This window comes from Narcine bancroftii, chromosome 1 (assembly GCF_036971445.1).
Source record: "Narcine bancroftii isolate sNarBan1 chromosome 1, sNarBan1.hap1, whole genome shotgun sequence".
NCBI lineage: Eukaryota > Metazoa > Chordata > Chondrichthyes > Torpediniformes > Narcinidae > Narcine > Narcine bancroftii.
The window spans coordinates 229193509-229212329 of NC_091469.1; the positions used below are offsets into that span (position 1 = coordinate 229193509).

Sequence of the window (18821 nt, forward strand, 5' to 3'; positions counted from 1 at the left end):
TCCCGCATCGGACTTGTCAGCCACAAACGAGCCTGCAGCTGACGTGGACTTTTTACCCCCTCCATAAATCTTCGTCCGCGAAGCCAAGCCAAAGGCAAAGGATAGGAAATTATGATGGGTGTAGGTGGAGTAATTGCAAGTAGGCTTTTTCCATTGAAGGTACGTACAATACAAACCAGAAGACATGGGTTCAGGGTGAAAAGGGAGATATTAAGGGAAAACATTAAGGGGAACTTCTTCACACAGTGAATGGTGGGGATGTGGAACGAGCTGCCCGTTGAAGTGGCGAATGCAGACTCAATTTTAACATTTTAGAAGAATTTGGACAGGTACATGGTTAGGAGGGGTATGGAGGAATATGGAATGGGTGCAGGTCAGTGGGACTCAGCAGTTTGGCACAGACTAGAAGGGCCGCCTGTTTTATTTTTGTGCGTAATGCTCTATAGTTCTGCATGAAGAAATTATCATTTTTTTTCTGTGCTCTTTGATCTGAATGGTGAAGTGCTTGGAATATCTAGTTAAAGGCAGTTGGAGGAACTTAGTGGGTCCATGGAAGGCAATAGACAGTCGGTGGCTTGGGCCGAAACGTTCACCAGGATGCAGCCTGACCCACTGAGTTCCTCAGCTTTGTGCTTCTTGCCCCAGATTTCCACCATCTGCAGTCTCTCTCATTTATCAAGTTAGGCGTTCTTTTCAGTTTTCAATTGGAAGATCCTTTTCTGAGAAAAATGAAATGTATATTGAGAAACCTGTGGTATGGATATTTTGAAAATAATTTCAAATAATATATCTAAAAGTAAAACATTTTATGTCAGAGCCGCTGTAAATATATTATAGATACTATATATCTATTTTATCCCACCTCTGTAAAAACGTGACGAGAGTATTTTTCAAGACAGATCACCATGGTAACACCTTCCTCTTTCCATGGAGACACAATTCTTACCTGTATCTAGTGTCAGCACATGAGAAGTTGGACTCTTTCACTTCCAGTTGTCTGCCATGATGGGCGTTGTTAATCAGAACATCACTGTTTTTGTATTCCACAATGATTTCTGGAATGCATTAATTTTGCTTGTTTCAATTAATTTTTCTGCTTATTATGTTTGGTCATTTTTGGAAAGTTCAACACTTGTTACAATCCAAAACTTGCATTGTGATTCTTTCTTTCCCAGGGAAGGAGCAGCCCATTTAAGCTTTTCTTCTCTTTATTTTCTGCTGTACACAGTAGGCAATCGCATTTAATTAAGTCTGTGTCATGATTTTTGAAATGTTAACATAATCCTCTGGCTCTTGCTCCTATCAACTCCTAACTTAGTACATCACTCCCATTTCTACACCCCCCTCCCCGACTCACCTTCTTCCCCCTCCCACTTGTCTTCACCCCTCACCTGCCAGTCCATGCTCCTCTCCCTCCCTTTACCCTTTTATTCTCCCCTCTGTCTTCCCCGTCCTGTGGTTCAATTGTCTTCCATGCTGCCTGACACTCTGCCATTTTGTCTCTCCAGCATTTTTGTGTGACGCTCCAGTTTTTTAGCACCTGCAGTCCTTCTCGTTTGCCTACCATCTGAACTTTTTTATATCCTGAATTGTACTAGGATTTAGCCCTTGCTGGTGCCTCCTTCTCAGAGCTTCTTCCAAAACAATCTCTAAGTGGAAAGTTAAAGCTAATTTTTATCTCTTTGGCCAGGAATTGATTCAGAGGCTTTTTGTTTTTGGTGGAATTTTAAATGTTTAGCAATTATCAAAGCTTTACTTGTTAACGTATAATCGTCAACATGGTGAAATGGGCTTTCATAGTAAACTGCTGCAGGAATGGTGCATTCAACATGGACCACCATTCAACACGATCACAGCTGATTGTGTGACCTCAGAACCCTAATCCTGTTTTCCCCTCTTACCTCTTGGCCCCTTGTGATAGTACAGGATACTATCACCAATGTATATATTTGTATATATTTACATATAGTAGTAGTGATTGGCTGAGAGCTGTAGCCACGCCTACTGACAGATCATAAAGGGCTGCTCCTAACCAGATCCAGGTCAGTCTGGACTGGTTGACCTCAGTGTACTATGCTCCAGTCTTTTGTTAATAAAAGCCTTGGTTTAAGTCAACAAGACTTTGAGTCATTCGACGCGCTACACCCCTTTAGTCAAACTCCCTCTTGCATTTATCTAATGAACTGGCCTTGACAATTTTCTGTGGTCAGGAGTTCCACAAGTTTGGGCAGCATGGTGACCGCACCCGCAACCGGGATTTGAATCTGGTGCTTCAAGTAAGGACTTTGCACATTCTCCCTGGGTCTGTATGGGTTTTCCTCCTGATGGTCTGGTTTCCTCCCACCCTTCAATATGTACCAAGGGTTGTAGGCCAATTGGATGTAATTGGGTGGCATGGGCTTGTTGGCCAAAAAGGCCTGTCACCGTGCTGTATATCTAAAAAAAATCTTAACTCTTCTGAGCATAGATATTTTTCCTCATCTCGATCCTAAATGGTTTACCCCTTATCCTGTGATCCCTTATTCTGGACTTCCCCAACATCAGGAACATTCTTCTAATTTATCTGGACCTGTCAGAATTTTATATGTCTCTATGAGATCTTCTCTCATTCTTCTAAATTTCAATGAGAAAAACACTATTCTATCTACTCTTGCCATTTCAAAAATCAGTCTGGTGAATCTTTGCTGCACTCTCTCAGATAGGAGCATGTCTGTCCTCAGACTAAGAGACCAAAGTTGCACACCAGTGGTTCTCGACCTTTTTCTTTCCCCTCACACACCACTTTAAATATTCTCTATGCCATTGGTGCTCTGTGATTAGTAAGGGATTGCTTAAGGTGGTCTGTGGGTGGAAAGAAAAAGTTTGAAGACCACTGCTTTAATCATCCCTCATTGACTCGTCATGTGCACGGTTTCAGAACGCTAAAGGAAATGGGCCAATGACAACTTTTCTCAAGCAAAATATTTCAGTAACAATTGGATCTAGGGCAGTGATTCTCAAGGTCACAGATTTGTTATGGTTTTTCTCATGAATATTTTTTGACTTCTCAGATATTATTGATTTGGATTAATTATGGCTGTTGAGTTTCATGGAACATTATACAGTATACTTATTTATACATTGACTCTAATAAACAGTCACAACTAATAGAGTATCCAACAGTAGCATTGTAAACTGATCTTCAACCTGCAGTAACTTTCAACGCAGTTTCTATCATCTGAGCTTACAATTTTAACTTTGTCTGCTACTCATTAGCAAACAAGATAACTTTATTGTCACACTGTATGTTTGTGATAGTACAGATCTATCACCAATGTACATAGTGTATATAGTTACTGTATCTAGACTGTGCTTACAGCGATTGGCTGAGAGCTAAGCCACACCTATTGTTTGGGCCTTAAAGGGTTGTGTCCTTAGCCAGGTCGGATCATTCCGGACTGGTCGGCCACCTGTGAAGAGCTCCGGTCTTTTGCTAATAAAAGCCTTGGTTTGGATCAACAAGTCTTTGGTTCTTTCGACGAGCTCTACAATGTTATTTAATTAAAAAATTTAAATGTAACTTTTAAATTAAATTTAATTAAATTTAGACATGCAGCACAGTAACGGGTCATTTTGGCCCATGCCGTCCAATTTACACCCCATTAACCTACACTCAGGTAGGTTTCCAACGGTGGGAGGAAACCGGAGCCCCTGGGGAAACTCACGCAGATACAGTGAAGAATGTACAAACTCTTTACAGGCAGTGCGGGATTCGAACTCAAGTTCCGATCACTGGTGCTGTAAAAGCGTTGCACTAACCACGTCTCCCCAGTGTATCAAAATACAGGAACACTTATTTGTATAAGTGTTCCTGATTTTTTTCTACATTCATTGAGTACAACCTCCTTCGTCTTTTCACTTCTTGTTATCCTAATTCAAGTATACACAGCTCTCTAAAATCTTTTTTTTGAGGACACTTACGCTATTTAAAAATAAAAAAAATAATCCTGACAAGGCATCCAATAGCAATTCTGCAAATGCCAATTTATCTGTTTAACTGATATAAATCTATCTGCAGCAAATGTCAAAGATACCAATATAAAACATAATGTTTCCTCAATATATTAGAATCATTTGGTAAACATTCACTAATATTTTTAATCACTTCATAAATTATGCATGATGTTCAAATGCACTTGATGTAGCTCTGAAAAGATCTTGAAGATTGTGTGAGTCCTACTTGTTGCTACCACAACAATTAAATTAATTACTACAATTTTCCATAACTAATTAAGTGTGTCTGCAGTCTTTAGCATTCAATATTGAAAGCAGAAATTAAACCAATTATTAAAGAGTGAACATATTTAGCTAGATTTTTCTCCATGAATTATCCCTGTTCTCTTGTTCTGCTGTGAAAGAATGTAATAAATAGTCCTTTAAACCATAAGCAAGACCAGAGTCACATTTGATCAGCTTACCAACCATGACAAAGATAATCCATAAAATTATAATTTAATTTTCTCTTTAAGTGGGTGCAATGATATGGTTTATTGTATGTACTGGCCAGTACAGGGACGGGCTGGCCCGCGCTCCTGATCACATCCTCTCCTAGATTCCTCCCTGGACTCCTCCCCTGTGACCCAGGCCATAAAGATCGAGTCACCTCTTCCTTCCCTTCACTTCCCTAGCTTGGACCTGGGCCAGCAAGTCTTGTGTGTAATAAGTTGTTGGGCGCTTCCAGTTGCCCCAATAATCACAGAGACAAAGACTAAGGGGAACAATAGGCTTTATTAAACACAAGACTTGCTGGCCCGGGTCCAAGCTAGGGAAGTGAAGGGAAAGAAGAGGTGACTCGACCTTTATGGCCTGGGTCACAGGGGAGGAGTCCAAGGAAGAGTCTAGGAGAGGATGTCATCAGGAGGGCAGGCCAGCCCGTGCCTGTACTGGCCAGTACATACAATAAACCGTATCATTACAGCAGGTTCTTGCAACCAGGTTTCACCTCTGACCCCCTAGTGCTCTCCCAGATGCAGCAGTTTCATCCTCCTTCCAAAGACAGGTAAAAGAATTCCTTTCTTTTTCTTTCACTTTATTGGGTTTAACATATGGAAAATACACAGGTACATATGGTATTAATAATAAAGCAAATTAATATCATATAACCATATAACAATTACAGTTCTGAAACAGATCATCTTGGCCCCTCTGGTCTGTATCAATTTAAGTGATCTCTTCTAGTCCCTCTTACCTGCTTCCTGTCCATGACCCTCCAATCTCCTCACATCGAGTTACAAGTATCAAATAACCATGAGCAGGGTACATACGAACCCATGTTATAAAATGGTAAAAGGGGAAAGAGTAAAAAAGCAGGTATTCTTAAACTAAGAATCAAACCCCCACTATGAGAGCTACCGGCCAAGTTACGTAGTCCACTACTGATAACTATGGGGTCAAGAAAAAAAAATTAATCTATAAGTTTTGAAAGTAATTGAGGAAAGGACCCCAAAGAGAAAGAAAGTTAAGATGTATTACAGTAGTAGAACACCTTTTTTTTTCGAGAGACAGACTTGCCATCACATCAGACAACCAGTGGGAGGGACAGCATCTTCCCATCTCAGCAAAATGGGCCATCTCGCGATGGGGGAAGCAAAAGCCACGACATGGGATTATGGAAAGGTCCATATTAAATCCATTCGGCCCACTCACTCCAAAAAATAGCAATGAAAGAGCAAGGAGTCAAATTAATATTAAGAATTAATGATGAGGTGCGAAATACCCCTTGCCAGAAATTAAAGAGAGAAGGACATGGCCAAAATGTATGATACAATGTGCCTCACATTGCCTCAAATTTAGAGGAAATATTAGGATAAAATTTAGCTAATTGAATCTTGGAAAAGAGTGTCCAATGGGATGCTTTAAATTGAATTAATGAATGCCCAGCACAAAGAGAAGATGAGTGAACACGTTTCAAAATAGAATCCCATGTAGTTCGGGCAAATGGTCGTAGAAAGTCTTGTTCTCATATTTTCTTACTATCACCCAGGGAACTAATCCCTAAATCTTGAATGTAATTCATAAAGGGTAGAAAGAAATCCTTTATGATTAGGTTTAAAATTATATTCTTCCTGGGGAAGCTTCAGCATTAAAGAATTTAAGCTCCTGATCTGTAAATAACAAAAAAAAGTGATGTTTAGATATTTTAATTCTTCAAAATAACCAAAATTTTGGTCACTATATAGATCTAGTAAAGATTGGATAATGAACCTTAGCTACTGAGTATAACCAATATCATGGACCGCAGTTGGAAAAAAAGGGAGTTACGTAGAATAGGACTAATCAATAAAAACCTATGGTAACCAAAGTGTTTTCTAAATTGAAACCAAATTCTCAAAGTGTGTCTGACTACCAAATCATCAGTTTACTTGGAACCCAAAAAAGGCAAAGGTGCTCCAAGTATCGAAAGGAGAGAAGACCAGTTTCATTCTCCATTCCAAAGACAGGGTAATAGAATTCCACTAGTGCAGGCGGATGGTAAGAAAATGCAAGGAAAGTTGATGGGCACGTGTGAGAGAATAGGTTAGAAGGAAAATGTGGAGTGATGGGAATGATAGCACGGACTTAATGAATCAAATGGCCTCCTGTGTAATAAGGACATGTAATATACGAAAAAAAATTAGAAGACATTTTTGAAAATGGTATGAAAATATTTCAATTCCAGCTTTGGTTTTGATTGAGGATTCACCTTAAATAGCAATGGGTGATAATATTTATTTGGCTGATAATCAGATTTTACCAATGTACTACCAATCAACCACAATCTGACTCAGAGTCATGATTAATAGGCTTTAATCCCTTAAAGTATCAGCACAGCTTGCATGTTGCTGGCCCAGTTCCAAGGCAGGTACTGAGGGAGGGGTTTGGGCGTGACAGCCTTTATAGGGATATCTGGGAGGGAGGAGTCACAGGTTTGGGGGCAGGCCTGCCCATACATAGTGGTAGCACCACAACCAAGTTACATGGCTATTATTTATTCCCTTTGCCAAATATTCCTTTGTCCCATTTTCAATCCCAGCTATATACTTAGAATAGTGGGTCTTGATTGGAAATATTTAATCTTCAAGATTTGAAAAGAATGATTATTCTCAGTTCTCAAGTAAACCAATAAATTTGGACAATACTTTGAACCTTAAGGGCAAACGACAAGGCTGTGAGGTTCAAGGGCTGCAGAGTTAATCATTAGCCTCATAACAATAGAAAGTTAAGATGACATTGGACACAGAGTTAATGGGGAGCTCAGCATTATCAATCATATAATAAGACAAGTTGGAGCAAGGAGATATATTTTGCTGTGGTCTCTTTTTTTGAGAGTGTCAACCGTATAGGCTGATAAATTGTGCACGTGGAACTTACAGCTCTGAACAAAATGAAATGGTGTAGTTGCTTTAGAGAAACACTTACACAGTTCCATTCACTGCATCAGACTTCTAGGGCTTTACTAATTAAATATTTTTGAAATGTAGTCACTGCAGTAATAAAGACCTCAAAGAACAGCAATGTTTTTAGTGAGAGATATGTTTATTTATATACAAAATGGCATTGTCCTATCAACTGGAAAACAAATCAACAAACTGTTGACTTAAAATGCATTGCTTGTCAGTACTCTACATCTGGGATTGGAATCTTTTCCTTTCTATTTCTTCCATTTCTTCTTGAGTAAACAAAGAAAAGATGGAGGGACTCAATAGATCAGGCCACATCCATGGAAAATAATTCTCACTGCTTCCCGCTGCTTTGGGGCAGAAGGTACAGAAGCCCGGAGACCAGCACCTTTAGGTTTAAAAGCAGTTTCTTTCCAACGTTTACCTGGCTTATGAGCTTACCCTTGTTACATTAATCAGGGACTGATCCGACACCACAAAAGGACTGTTGGCATTATTCTCGTGGCTTCCATTGGTCCTGGTTGACCATGGGTACTGTGCCTAAAGCAAAGCTGGAGTGGCCTTTCGGGGACGCAAGGCAGGGCAGAGTTGATGTGGAGATCCGTATTTTACCCATGCAGTGGGATCCCTCCCTCTCCACATTAATGACAGGTCCAAAGGAATGACGGAAGTCGATACAGTTTGGTGCTGTAGTATCACAGGAGTTTCCATGCTTGTGCTGGGTACAGCAGTAGCCGCCTTCGGGATTTCGACTCCAGGTTTTTCCTTGGCATTTACTCCCAAAGCCACAAGGCAGTGGAGGTTTGAAATCAGAGTTTTCCTTCTCCTAGATGAGTTACCATCCGTGGCGAACGAGCCCCATCTGCCCGGAGGAACTGGTTTCAAGGTACCAGTGGCCCACTTTTGCCCCTTCTCCTGTCAGTGAGAATAGCTCCACTGGGCATAAGAATAATGCCACATGTGAAGGCCAGGAATTGGATTTGGTTGTCAGAGGCTGTTTGAGTCGCATGCCATGAAAAGCATTTGTGGAGCAGCGGGAGCTCATCCCCACTGCCACCCTTCAGCTGTGACAACGTTTACTTCTTTTTCTTCCATGCTATCCTCACTTTCTCAATTTAGTCAGTTTTCAGGATATAAGTTAAATCTACATAAGAGGGAACTTTTCCCTTTAAGTTCTTCTGTACTAACATATTCTCATTTTCCTTTTAAGATTGTGAAAGATCAATTTACTTATCTTGGCATTATATTCACAAGAATCAAAAGCAAAATTTTAGGGAAAATTTCTCGATTTAAGGATGTGAAACTATCTTTAACAAAATAGTCTCCTTTATCTATCTCTTTATTGGTCGTATTAATTCTATTAAAATTAAATTTTTGTACCTCCTTCAGTCTATACCAACCTTCATTCCTAAATAATTTTTTGACTCACTCGATTTGATTATATCGTCTTACATATGGCAAGGAAAGCGCCCCCAGTTAAATAAAGCTCATCTTCAAAAGTCTAAAAGGAATGGTGATTTAGCGCTTCCTAATTTCAGGTTTTATTATTGGGTGGTCAATATACGTAACCTTATGTTCTTGTTACAATTTCTCAATTGAATTGACCATCGCTTGGGTGGAAGTGGAATTAAATTCCATCAAAAATGATTCTCTCTCGGCACTTCATGGAAACCTCTCTTTCTCTTGTTTCATATAAACTGACTGACAATCTGGTTGTTAAATACATTTTGAGAGTATCGGTGCAGTTTAGAAGGTATTTTGGATTTCAGGGCTTTTCTCTTGCAAGTCCATTATATCCAATCCCATTTATCAGACTTTTTTGCCGGATTCTGCTTTAATGATTGGTATAGATTGGGTATTAAATGTTTTAAACACGTTTTAAATGATAACAGTTTTGAATCTTTTGAACAATTGGTTGGAAAATTCAATTTGCCAAACACTCATTTTTTTTCATATATTTACAAATCAGGCATTTTATCCAGTCCCAGATCCCTGATTTTCTTGGGGCCTTTAGGGAGAATATTCTTGATATATTTTTTGGATTATAACCTTCCATTAAAGGTTTAATATCTGTTATTTATGACAAGTTGACTGGTTTAAGATTCATCCCTTTCTGTAGAATTAAGAATGCCTGGGAGCAGGATTTGAACCTTTCCCTGTCCAATGAGGTTTGGGATTCTATTTTCAAACTGATTAACACTACATCTCCATGTGCTCGTCATTGTCTGTTGCAGTTCAAATTTGAACATGGGGCTCCCATGTCTAAAGCTAAATGATTTTGTTTTTACTCAGATATAAATCCTCATTGTGATAAGTGTAAAACAAGTGATGCTTCTCCAATCCATATGTTCTGGATGTGCCCCAGTTTGGAAAAAAAATATTGGAGAGAAGTTTTTCAAACACTATTGATGATTCTCAATTTAAAATTAGAAGCAAATCCCTTAATTGCACTTTTTGGAACATTTGGAGAAGACGATGTTTTACTAACTCCAATTAAATGTCGCATTTTATCTTTTACTTTATTGCTGGCCAGGCGTGCTATTTTGATTAAGCGGAAAGATAATATCCCGCCTATTCATGCACAATAGCTTAGGGACGTAATGTCCTGTTTAAATTTTGAAAAAAAAATTAGATACACAATTAATGATACAAACATTAGATTCCAAATGTTATGGGGCCCATTTATGGACTATTGCCATAATCTCAAAGGTTCGGTGTTAATATAGAACTTTGGCTCTGTGTTGTCCCCCTACAGAGTGAGCGACTTCGTTTCATCAACATTAACTTTCAACCTTGTTTAGGGGTGGGATGTGAAAATTTAAAATTATTATGTCCATTTTGTATTATTATGACTGTGCTTTGGGAATTCATAGGTATGATTATTCATACAGTGCTTTTCATTATATTTTCTTCTGCAGCACATTACATTATTGTAATGTACAAACTTATTATTACTAGAAAAATATCTAAAAATGTTTTAAAAAGAGAGAGCCTGGCACTATTGTAAAGTCACTATTTATTGCACTAGATAACTGTGATTATTTATTGTCTATCAATCTTTTGTACTTATCATTTCTTTTTAATTCATTATGTATACTAATGGGGTTTTTTTTCTTTTCACAGTATCTGTTCAGCTGCAGCAGGCAAGAATTTTGGTACATATGTACATTGTACCATGTGTATGACAATGAACATTAATAGCCTGGATATGCCTGATCTCAGAAGCTAAGCAGGCACAGGACTGGTCACTCCTTGGAGGGGAGACCGCCGAGGTTTCTGTGAGGGGCACTAGACAAAGTGGTGACTCTCTGTCTGCCTCACGATAGACAAAAGTTAAAGAATTTCATGTACGTTACATTTTAAATGTAATATTAGGTGACAATAATGGATCCTTTACCTTGAACTCACAGTCAACATTTTGGGTCGGGACTTTTTCTCATGACTAAAGCGGGAAGGGGGTGAGTAGCAAGTATAAAAAAGGAGGGAAATTGGCTAGGGAAGGGCCAAGTGGTAATAGGATACTGCACAAATAAATGTTGGGGAAATGGAGCACAAGTTCATGCAAAAGAGGAGATCACAAAGGAAGGTGGTGGAGAACTGGGCACAGGTAAATGACAGATGGAAACATTGTTGGTGGGAGTTACCTAAATTCTGAACATTCATTGGGTTTTTAACTACCCAGGTGGAACATGAAACACTGCTCTTCATGTTTATGTTTGGCCTCACCTTGACATTAGATAAGGCTGAGGATAGAGAAGCCTATGTGGAATTGATAAGAGGAATTAAAATGACAAAGGTGTTCAGCAAAGCAGCTGCCCAATTTGCATTTGGTGTCACTGATGTAGAGGAGGGCCCATTGTGAGATGCGCTGAGGGCAAACAAACAAGTACAAACTATGAAGGCTGTAGGATTTAATTAACTTAAAACTTGTACACATGGACCAGTATCCCTTTTGGCTCCATGTGCTCTGCTCCTGCCCAAGGCCTGGCGGGAGCCTTTATATGGGGCCAGTGATTGGCAGGGAGTAGGTGGAGCCTGCATCCCAGGATACCTCCCTGCAGGTACAATGGGTTTCCCCCTGCAGTAGGCAGTGTAGGGGTGCAGACAGCTGCAGGCAGTCCAGTGGTTGTATAACCACACATTAGGAGCAGGGAATGTAATGGTTTAGGTTGGAGGAGGTGCATGTGAAACTCTGCCTCACCTTGAAGGACTGTTTATGATCCTAGAAGGAGGTGAGAGCATTGATGTAGAGATATCTTATACCTGCTGTGGTCACAGTGGAGAAGTGTCTGAGGATGTTAAAGGAGTGAACCAAGGGGTCAGGGAAAGAGTGATCCCTGCAAAGGGCAGAAAGGGGTAGGAAGGGGAAGATATTGTCGTAAGATAATGCTGTAGTTGGCAGAAGTGCCAAAGAATGATGTGCCAGATACAAAAGCTGGTAGAGGAAAAGTGAGGACCAAGGGAATGGATCCTTGATATATTTGGGGAGAGATAGATGACAGCAGAATCATATGAAATGGGGAGATGCTGGTGAGCTTCATCACATCCACTCTCCAGCATTCTAACTTCTCTATTTAGTATATACTGTGTATGCTTTAATGTTTTACTTGATTCTTACTCTTGTCTTTGTCTCTAAATACTATGCAATTGTAGTAATTATGTCACTGAAAACTCTCATAAGCTTCACAGGTGTACCGTGGAGAGCATCCTGGCTGGTTGCATCACTGTCTGGTATGGAAGACCAAATCTCAGGACAAGAATAAGCTCCAAAGAGTTGTTAACTCGGCCTGCAACATCACGGGCACCAAACTTCACTCCATCGAGGCCACCTACACGAGGCAGTGTCTTAAAAAAGCAGCCTCTATCCTAAAAGACCCCACCGACCCAGGCCATGTCCTCTTCAAAAGGTACAGGAGCCTAAAGACGAGCACTCAGCAGCACAGGGACAGCTTCTTCTCCACTGACATCAGATTCCTGAATAATCAATGAACCAAAGACACTTTTAAAAAATTTTTAAAAAACTTTTTCACACTATGAACCATATTAACCAAAATATACACAAACATTTCCCTCTTGAATATACAGTGTCATTTTCTCACCTTTTTTCCCCCTTTCCTCCCTCCTTCCCACCCCCTCTCTACCCACTAAACGTTAAACATATACATTACAATAAACCCATTAAACAATGTCATCACACAATCAAAATAAATAAGAAAATTGTATCATCTACTTTTACTCACTGCGTCAATTCATTTTGACTTCTTCTCATTCTATCATTTTAGGCGGTGGAGGTCCACGGTAGGCCTTCTCTGTTGTGTTCCATGTACAGTTCCCAAATTTATTCCAATACTGTGACTTTATTTTTTAAATTATATGTTATTTTTTCCAATGGAATACATTTATTCATTTCTATGTACCATTGCTATACTCTCAGACTCTCTTCTGATTTCCACGTTGACATTATACATTTTTTTGCTACAGCTAAAGCTATCATAATAAATCTTTTTTCCTGCTTCATTCAATTTGAGGCCTAATTCTTTACTTCTTATATTACTTAGAAGAAAGATTTTTTGGTATGTTGCTTTTTGTGATTTTATTTAATACCTGATTTAGATCTTCCCAAAACTTTTCCACTTTCTCACATGCCCAAATTGCATGTACTGTTGTTCCCATTTCCTTCTTACAGTGAAAACATCTATCTGATAATGTTGGGTCCCATTTATTTAACTTTTGGGGCGTGACATATAGCCTGTGTAACCAATTGTATTGTATCCTGCGTAACCTCGTGTTTATTATATTTCTCATAGTTCCGGAGCATAACTTTTCCCATTTTTCATTTTTTATCTTTATGTTTAGATCTTGTTCCCACTTTTGTTTGGCTTTACAGCTTATTTCATCGTTCACTTTCTCTTGCAGTTTGATGTACATATTTGTTATAAATCTTTTAATATCCAACTGCACGAAAACCAACAAGGTCGGGTCAGATACAGCAATGAGCTCTCTGAACCCTTCTCCATTAACAATGGCGTGAAGCAAGGCTGTGTTCTCGCACCAACCCTCTTTTCAATCTTCTTCAGCATGATGCTGAACCAAGCCATGAAAGACCCCAACAATGAAGACGCTGTTTACATCCGGTACCGCACGGATGGCAGTCTCTTCAATCTGAGGCGCCTGCAAGCTCACACCAAGACACAAGAGAAACTTGTCCGTGAACTACTCTTTGCAGATGATGCCGCTTTAGTTGCCCATTCAGAGCCAGCTCTTCAGCGCTTGACGTCCTGCTTTGCGGAAACTGCCAAAATGTTTGGCCTGGAAGTCAGCCTGAAGAAAACTGAGGTCCTCCATCAGCCAGCTCCCCACCATGACTACCAGCCCCCCCACATCTCCATCGGGCACACAAAACTCAAAACGGTCAACCAGTTTACCTATCTCGGCTGCACCATTTCATCAGATGCAAGGATCGACAATGAGATAGACAACAGACTCGCCAAGGCAAATAGCGCCTTTGGAAGACTACACAAAAGAGTCTGGAAAAACAACCAACTGAAAAACCTCACAAAGATAAGCGTATACAGAGCCGTTGTCATACCCACACTCCTGTTCGGCTCCGAATCATGGGTCCTCTACCGGCACCACCTACGGCTCCTAGAACGCTTCCACCAGCGTTGTCTCCGCTCCATCCTCAACATCCATTGGAGCGCTCACACCCCTAACGTCGAGGTACTCGAGATGGCAGAGGTCGACAGCATCGAGTCCACGCTGCTGAAGATCCAGCTGCGCTGGATGGGTCACGTCTCCAGAATGGAGGACCATCGCCTTCCCAAGATCGTATTATATGGCGAGCTCTCCACTGGCCACCGTGACAGAGGTGCACCAAAGAAAAGGTACAAGGACTGCCTAAAGAAATCTCTTGGTGCCTGCCACATTGACCACCGCCAGTGGGCTGATAACGCCTCAAACCGTGCATCTTGGCGCCTCACAGTTTGGCGGGCAGCAGCCTCCTTTGAAGAAGACCGCAGAGCCCACCTCACTGACAAAAGGCAAAGGAGGAAAAACCCAACACCCAACCCCAACCAACCAATTTTCCCTTGCAACCGCTGCAATCGTGTCTGCCTGTCCCGCATCGGACTGGTCAGCCACAAACGAGCCTGCAGCTGACGTGGACTTTTTACCCCCTCCATAAATCTTCGTCCGCGAAGCCAAGCCAAAGAAGAAAGAAAAATCATTGTGTCTGTAATCACATATTCAAAACTGCTTCCTTCTGGTAACCTCAGCCTGCTTCCCAATTTATCCTTTAAGTAGGTTTTCAGTTGGTAGTGTGCAAACATTGTACCATGAGTTATTCCATATTTGTACTTCATTTGTTCAAACAATAATAAATTATTTCCCAAAAAACAAGTATCTATTCTTTTGATCCCTTTTCTCTCCCATTCTCTAAAGGAAAGGTTATCTATTGTGAAAGGGATTAGTTGATTTTACGTCAATAATAATTTTGGTAGTTGGTAATTTGTTTTTTTCCTTTCTACGTGAATCTTCTTCCAAATGTTGAGCAAATGGTGCAGTACTGGTGAACTTCTATGTTGCACCAGTTTTTCATCCCACTTATAAAGAATATGTTCTGGTACCTTCTCCCCTATTTTATCTAGCTCTAACCTGATCCAATCTGGTTTTTGCCTTGTTTGATAAAAATCTGATAGATATCTTAATTGTGCTGCTCTATAATAATTCTTAAAGCTTGGTAGCTGTAAGCCCCCTTGTTTGTACCATTCTGTTAATTTATCTAGCTCTATCCTCGGTTTCCCCCCTTTCCGTAAGAATTTCCTTATTATTTTCTTTAGTTCATTGAAGAATTTCTCTGTTAAGGGAATTGGTAACAATTGAAATAGGTATTGTATCCTTGGGAAGATATTCATTTTAATGCAATTTACCCTTCCTATCAGTTTTACAATGTTCTAAGTCATCTTGTAATTTCTTCATTAATGGCTGATAATTTAGTTTGTATAGATGGCCTAGATTATTATCTAGTCTAATACCTAGGTATCGGATTGCTTGTGTTTGCCATTTAAATGGCGATTCTTTCTGAAACGTTGTTCAATCTGCATTACTTAAACTTTGTGAAATCTGCATTAACCAAAGACACTTTTCAAACACTACTTTTGATGTTGGAGATGGTCATATATGAATGTTTGCATGCAAAACACCAAATTTCAAGACTCATTGATGACGATAAATTCCGATTCTTCTGATTCTGAATTAAACAATGTTTTCATTAATTAACATCCTAGGGGACGTATTCTTTTTTTTTTTAATAACTGTATATCTCATTAGGTTTTGGTTGTTATTTTCTTACAGGAAATAGAAATGATTAGCATGACAGAGAGAGAGGGATTTACTCTGCACGAGCAGCTAATTTGTTACTTGCAAGACATAACTAATGAAAAGATTTTAAAGGATGTGAACTAGACATGGAGGAGTTGCAGATTAATTACAGAGGCTTAGTCTTTGCTAAGGGTTGAGATGACACAAGGTGATGTCATCACCCACCCACATCCACGCTGAACTGCCTCTGTGTTACTCCTTGTTGCTTGTCCAGAATGCGTTACTAATGATTTTCAGATTGTTACTGGACTTATCCAGGTGTTCCCATTTTGCAAGTTAGCCTTTGCAAGAACCTCCCCCGTTTCTCTTCCCTCACCAAATGTCGCTTGCAAGTACCCTGTCACTTTAGACCTCAGAGAGATATATGATCAGTTCCTACCCACAGAATCCTAGCCTACTCTTGTTTCCTAAAGTTGTTTGTGGCTAAAGTTCAATTTCAAGTTGTGGGGTCAGCTCACGGCAAGGCTAGGGATGATGAATGTGCCCAACGGGAAGGAACCTGGAAAATTAACTTTGGAGGAATCTAAAATTTCTCACGGTGGTTGTGGAAGTGAATATATTTTTTACTGTAACAAGTTACGAATACAGCAGCTCATAATGCTGGCTACACTTCTCGTCTCCCTTGTGATCCATTACGGGGAAGGTGCAGTCATACAATGTCCTCACTTGTACACTTGCCCTTCTCCTCTTTCAATCACTTGTCTTTCAAGCATAAGAACATGATGTTTGAAACAGGATATGACACATGCTTTTACCCTGAAAGGGAGAACACACAACGCAATGAGCTCTTTAGTGCATTCATTTTGTGAAAAACATTGTGCCAAGAAAATTGATCCATTTGTGTAGATTTTTTACATGTGAGTCACATGTGAAAAACAGGTTTCTACTGGGCAAATTGCAAATATTTCCAGGAGAAATTGTGTCCATTGGGAAATTGGTCCAGGAACTTCTTAGCTACATTTATCTTAGCATGGATTATATCCATGTAGAAGCAGTCACAGATCCAATGATCTCACAGGTTATGCAGCACACATCTCGTCCACAAAAGAAATATAACCCTTTGCTTGCAACCTGTGACCTTCATTCACTATTAAATTAGAACCACATGGCACATGGATTAGAACTGAGAAGCTAATTAGTGTCTGAACTGTGACAGTGATATCTTACACACTGTAACTGCCAGCCTCAGTTTCCAATGGTCAGCATTTTCAGAAACGAATTGGCAGAGCTCCCACTGCTGATCACAACATCTTTATTCAAAGCATTTATCTGCTGCATGCTGAAATTACTGGCCCCTTGATCAGCTCACATTTGTACCAGTTATAATTATTTTTTATTTTAACGATGCGGTGTGGTGGAAAACCCTCTGGTCCATGAAACACGTGTGGTTCAATTTGTGAGCTTGTGAGTGTGTGACTTATGGGAGTTAATGGAGCCAAATGATCGTCTGATGGGTACTTGGATGCAAAGGAGAGCCATATAACCTCCTTTCCCTGCATTTTCCCTTATCGGCAATGTAGTTCTTGTTTCTCAGCAGTCAGTGCAGAAATTGCAAGCAATGCATGCAGTTCCTGAAGGGATCTCCAGAAGTACATGCTTCCATTCAGAAAATAGTACAAATTTTAATGTATTTGTCACATGAGCTAATTAGTTAAACAATGATTTCACTTAAGCACTTCTGTTTTCTTCCCAAATGTTGTGATTCTTTTGGTAAGGTGGGGGGGCAGGGGTGGGGGAGGTGGCGTGTATTTGGAGTTCATGTCGCACTATAGATAACAAAGTGAGATACTTCCAGTCGGATTTTGGATTGAAAAAATTCAAAAATAAGGTGCTAAGATTCCTCAGGATACAGCTTGAGAAACAGGAGAGAAGAAGATGACTTTGGTGAACTCTTGGCTTGTCAATAGAACCGTAAGATATTCTGTCAACCTGAATGTTGGAGGAAGCCAATGTTGTTATGTTGCAGTCAAGTGCATAGCCAGGTTCTAAAGTTCGGGGGGAGTGAGTACGTAAAAATGGCGCCACTGTAGCGGCAGCTACACTGCTCCTGCAATAACACACACAACCAGACGGGTTGAGCTGAGTGAGCAGACTAGTTTATTGCAGGCTGCTGGGCTGCACTTATACTCCCAGCCTGGACCTGGCTGAGAACCGCGCTAGAGGGCGCTGACGTCACCCGGGCATCATGTGGTGGGCTTCTGAGCCCCGAGTTGGAAGGAAGGGAAAATCCTCAATGGCGTCATTTTGGCCGGCTGCCCCGCCACGTGGCTTACAAGCAGGGCTGTTTCGCCTGCCTAGTGGCGAGCTGCCACAGAGGCTCCCCCCCCCTCCCCCCAGAACCGGCACCAATGTCCTTTTTAGCTGGGCGGCCTCACTTCTTCGACTGGGCTATGACCACGGGCTCGGTGAATCAAGGTGTGCTGGTTTCAGCCTGTCCATGGTAAACAGCTCCCGCCTGCTGCCAATGTCCAGCGTGAATGTCGAGCCGGAATGCTGTACAACCCTGTACAACCCCTCATAGGGTCGCTGCAGAGGTGGCGTGGTCGGGCCCCACTGAATGAAAATTTACTCCGCGGAAAGCAGTTCACTGGGAATGTGAGACGGGTAGATGTCATGCCTGGTGGCGGTGGGGGTTCGAATGAGTCCAAGCATGCCCTGAGGTGAGGAAGTAGTTGGTGCGGCAGCCGCTGGGGATTGTGAGGTGCATTGATGAACTCACCAGGTAGTGTCAGCGGCGCACTGTAGACTAGCTCAGCTGATGACACCTGCAAATTTTCCTTGGGAGTGGAGCGGATGCCCAGGAGTACCCAAGGCAGTTCATCCGCCCAGTTGGGACTGGTGAGGCAGGCCATGAGTGCCGACTTTAGGTGGTGGTGCAGAAGTTCGACCAGTCCATTGGCCTGCGGATGGTAGGCCGTGGTGCAGTGTAGCTGGATCCCCAACCTGTTGGTGAGCTTTGCCCAGAGCGCAGATGTGAACTGGCCACCCCGATCACTGGTGAGGTGACCCGGGACGCTGAACCGG

General features: G+C 41.0%; 1 long non-coding RNA gene across 1 annotated transcript; it reads right to left on the minus strand.

The window, feature by feature from the left end:
- Nucleotides 1-403: 403 nt before the first annotated feature.
- Nucleotides 404-1945, minus strand: LOC138749896 (uncharacterized). The gene is made up of 3 exons (XR_011348943.1): nt 1902-1945; nt 947-1218; nt 404-719 (listed from the first exon to the last, which is right to left on the minus strand). It is a non-coding gene; the product is annotated as an uncharacterized lncRNA (long non-coding RNA).
- Nucleotides 1946-18821: the final 16876 nt, after the last annotated feature.